The 4,864-nt window shown below is 45.0% G+C and overlaps 1 protein-coding gene across 1 annotated transcript in view; it reads right to left on the bottom strand.

Annotated features, from left to right (window-relative positions):
- The window catches only part of RAB11FIP1 (RAB11 family interacting protein 1), a 31,362-nt gene that overhangs the window by 16,338 nt on the left and 10,160 nt on the right, over nt 1–4,864 (bottom strand). The gene's annotated exons all lie outside the window — the stretch shown is intronic.

The raw sequence follows: 4,864 nt of genomic DNA, 5'->3' as shown, positions 1-4,864 counted from the left end.
TCAGTTAAATTTGGCTCGGTTTGAGGTCCCGCATCAGGCCCCTGTCTCAGCAGGGAGTCTGCCCCTCCCTCTGCCTGCCCCTCCCCCTGCTTGTGCACTTCCTCTGTCAGATAAATAAATAAAATCTTTTTTAAAAATGTCATTGTACAATTCTACTTATATGAGGTACCTAAAGCAATCTAATTCATAGAGTGGAGCGGCCGTTGCTGGGGCTGGGGGCAGCAGTGAATGAGGAATTAGTATTTAATGGGTACAGCTTCAGTTGGGGAGATAAAAACGTTCTGGACAGGGATGGCGGTGACAGTGGCACAAATGTGAATGTACTTAATGCCACAGAACTATACACTAAAAAAATGGTGAAAATGGTCAATTTTGTGATGTGTATTTTACCACCCTAAAAAAAAAAAATTGGAAATTGAAAGAAGGCATTCTTTCCTAGCTTAATAATCTGAAAAAGGGATATTCCAAACATTATTCAAGTATTTCAACCGGTCACTTGCAAACCACTTCACAATACGGCAAATATTCTATGCGTCCAACTCTCCTGAAGGACAAACGTCAGAAAAAGGAACTCTCCCGTGGGCGTTTTCCATCTGGTGAACTGCAAGAATGTGAGCCCAATTAGTGGCACGACCACTCCAGAGCAGAAAAGTCTGCATACATGGTCCACTGCCGGCCATCCCCAGGGTTACCGTCACAGACTGAGAAACCACAGTGGGATGTTCTGTGTACTGACCTACTTAAGAGCTGAGGGCCGTGGACGGTAAGGAAATGATAGGTTTGCTCAAATGAGCACAGCTTCCTCTTTCGCCCTCAGCCGTCTTGCTCACAGGGCAGAGGGCTGCCCCCACTACATCAGCTTACAGAGGGAAGCCGACTCCTAACACTTAAAGAGCACCGACAGCATACCTGGCACTGTGCACACTTAGGGGCGTCCTCATCTAAGTCTCGCAAGAATGACATGAAGTGGACATTACACCCATTTTACAAAGACACTGAGGCTCACAAGTGAGGTGATTCATCCAAGGTTTTGCAACTGGTAAAGGGCACGGGCAGATTCTGAGTCAGTTCTGCATTTCTCCAAAGTTCCTATTCTTTCTCTTACACCAAAATTCCTGCTTTGCACTCTCTCCTAATTCACCTCCCCTTTGCAACACTCCAGAGGAGGGCTCAAATTTAAATTCCTTCTGAGGCCAGCTTAAGCTTTGCATTTAAAAGTCCTATCGTAAGGAAAAAAAGTGTTCTCGGAATAAAGGGAGAAAACCCGCCATAGCTGGCCACCCATCAAAAATCGTAAGATTACATGTAAAGTCCAGTTTGCAAAGCCATCGAGAAGAACTCAGACTGGATTTAAAAAAATAAAGCCAACATCGGAGAAAATGCTGTGAGCTATGATTCTGGACTTTTAGAGGGAAACCTTTTACGGTCTTTAAAACCACAGGCCGCAGCTGGAGGTGGGGGCGGGGGAGATGCAAGGTGTTTATACACCACCTCACCCCTGCCAGTCTGGTGTCTTTCCAATTTATTTTCCAAGACTGAGCCCGGAAGTGTTTGCATGTTTGTCACTTAGATGTCCAGAGGACTATCTGTAGTTTTCTCTCCAGTCACGTGGCTCAAGGGTAGCCCGGGTGATGAAGGGTGGTTAGCTTTTGTAAATACCCACTGCACGCACCTGGAAAGGGGAAGCTGCTGAAAGCTGCCTGCGGAGCTCAGATGACCACACCAGCCGCAAGGAGTTTCACCTCTTCACTCTGGGGAGGCCAGTGGATCAGGCCGCCTCCCCAAGCTCTTCCCCGAATCTCAGTCCCTTAGCCTCGCGGGGGATGCAGAGACCTTCAAAGCAGGCTGTCAACAGTTCCTGGGACCTGCCCGCCTCTCCTAGAGTATCCACGCCAGTCTGTTTGCTTTGAGTGATGCTACAACCAACTCTAGAATCCTCCCTGGGGGGCCTATTATTACCTGATACATAGGTTCAGTCCCCCAGCACCAAAGTGGGATTTGTTTGGGGAACCCCCCAAACCACTAGAAGGTGTGAATAGACGCTTCATCAACTGTTCCTATCATGTATTTTTCATAGGCAAACCTAAAACCAAACACCAGGTAGCCAAGAACGGGCACAGCGCTATTTAAGGATGTGAAAAGCAGACCGACTCACAGGGAAGAAATCCCATGCAAACGTTCAGAATTTTTAAAAATCCATGCTGGATTTATTAAAGCTGGAAAAGAAGACAGGAATTGCTTCTTCTGACAGTATTACCCGCGTCATTAAAAGTTCAAACGGTTTGAGCAAGGGTCCTTTTGGCACATGCATAATTCAGCAATAAATGAAAGCCCGGATTTGTGAATGTCTCACGCTAAGAAATCCCAAACCAGACATGTTTGTGGGTTTCAACATTCAAGCATCAATTCGACTTTAAGTGTTTCTATTCACTTGGTTGTGTGCGTTTTTTTTTTTCCTCACTTAATTCCATCACCTCGAGGAAGCAGTTCATCAGTCATGAAGTCCCAGCATAGCCACACAGCCTCTGATAGCAGAATGGGTGTGTTCCTGCAGTACCTTTCACGTAGGCCCAGAAAGCTGCAATTATCTCAGAAATCAGGGCTGGGTTCATTTTCCTAGTCCAAAGGGCAGAGCACAGAAAGAAAGCCATCATCCCAAGGTAGTGAGTTTGTTTTTAAGCCCATATTCTGGAAAAATCCTGCAACCGATCAAGAAAATCAAACAATCCCTTCTCTAATCAAATAATTATTTCAACTTATAATTAAAAACCCAGTTCTTCAAAAATCAAAAGGATCTCTGAATACGTAGAAAGTGACAGAGGACTTATATAAACTATATTTTAAAGTACCAACAGGCGTAAGGTAAAAATGCAAATCATACAAAACGGTACAAAATAAAAACTTCAATCTTCCTACCCCTCTACACCCCTCAATCAAGTAATGGTCCTGGGCATATATAGGCAAAAATGCCTGCTACCCAAGTAGGCTGCCCTGCTGTTTTAGAGTTTTTTTGGGTGTGGGGTTTTGTTTGGTCAAACACAAGACAAGGCAATAGCTAAAAATACAGAAAAAATCGTTTATGTCTTTTATTGCCTGGATCTGCATTGTCAAATCTCCTGGGCTTTTTTTTAAACAGTCATTTTGAGAAGAGCTTAAATTATCCAACCATGCCCAATCCTCAGGGCCAGTCTGCCTCCCAGCCCACCATTTCTCACTATGCGGCTCAAACACATGGAAAGCTGATCACAGGGGGCCTTCCCCTCAGAATGTGACAGGGTGAGGGCCGTTTGGTTCCTGCTCTTGGGAAATGAAAAGTCTCACAGCAATGCAGACTTTTGGGATTATGCTTGTAAAGGACTGGCCGGTATGTCTTAAAAATAATCTTTCTGAAGCTGAAACAAACATGTTTTTCCTTTAAAACATTCCAGAGGGCAAACACGTACAGGGAAATGCTGGCTTCAAAGATTCAGTTCAAACATTTTTACATAGCAGGCACTGGAAATACAAAATGAAAGGGCCAGACTCTGCCCTTAAGAGCGTACCCTCCAGTGGGAGAAAGAGACCAAGCCCACCCAACATCGTCAAGTGTCACATTAGGACCGTTGCTGCCTTTTCTTTCTGACTTTGAAGCATGAGAAAATAATTAGACACGGGAAGAAATGCCTACTAAAGGATACAGTTTCATCCCAAATAAGGACTCTCACACACAAATAAGGTCCTCGGCAAAATTAAATCCCAAGGGGCTATGCGAACCACCTACTCAGGGGCTCCAGCAAAACGAATACTGTAGACTTGTATTAGACACAGGAGGCTCCCAGGAAAGGGAGGGGAAGAAAGACCACTAGCTCTACAAGTGACTTCCACATCTTCATGTGTGTTAATTTCAAAGGGTCCTTGTCTGGGGGTCTTGTCGGACCCCAGGGTCAGTGGTGGACTGCCTATTTCCCTCCCCCTACAAAATCTCTACCTGCCCTGTAGCCCGAGTCACCTCCGTGGCAACCAAGCATTGTGACCCAGGGGATTATGGCCTCAGGTGAGGGAAGAAGCAGGCAGAACAGAACAGCACCTGCTATGGTATTTGACAGAGAGGACACTTTCTCAGACGCAATCTTTCTCAGACGAAGGATTTTTCTTTCAAAGCGATTCCTTAGTTGGCTTCGCCAGGAAATAAAAATAAGGCTGAAAATCACATGGGGTTAGCAGTTGAGAATGTCTAAAAGGGGTTCTGAAAAGGGGTGAGTCCATAGGGGTGAAATGCTGGACTCTTCACTTGGTAGCCTAGAAGCAGTGCATAGCAAAGAGGGACAGAAACGTTTATGACCTATAAAACAGTTGTGGTGTGTACCCTACAGAGGCAAAGTAGTTTAACAAGTTTTGTGATTGCCCTTGGTAGCTGGTCATCATTACCTAACTCGGAACACAGAATGATGGATCGGCCGAACTTGCCTCCTTATGTGGCCCTCTCTGCCCATTGTCAACAATTTGGAAGAATTTGTAGTCAATCATGACAGAAGTAAATGGCTCGTGTTTTTGTTTTGTTTTGTTTTGTTTTTTACCCCAATCCCTAAGACAGCCATCCTGGCAGCACTGAAAAGCTATCTGTAGATACCAAACTCAACCCTAAAAGCTGGTAAGTGCCATGCTACAGGAGAGAGAACAGAAAAATCAGGTTGAAAATCCTTTGGGTCCTTTCCATGTTATTTGCTCTACGGAAATTCTCTTAGAAAGTGAGCACAACAGGTTACAGAAATTTTTTTGTTAGGGCACCTGGGTGACTCAGTTGATTAAGCATCTGACTCGATCTCAGCTCAGGTTTTGATCTCAGGGTTGGGAGATCCAGTCCCATGTAAAGAGAAGGACAGGG

The sequence above is a fragment of the Ailuropoda melanoleuca genome, chromosome 18 (genome assembly GCF_002007445.2).
Source record: "Ailuropoda melanoleuca isolate Jingjing chromosome 18, ASM200744v2, whole genome shotgun sequence".
Taxonomy (NCBI): Eukaryota; Metazoa; Chordata; class Mammalia; order Carnivora; family Ursidae; genus Ailuropoda; species Ailuropoda melanoleuca.
Note: the sequence above shows the minus strand (reverse complement) of the source record. Positions and strands in the feature narration are given on the sequence as shown.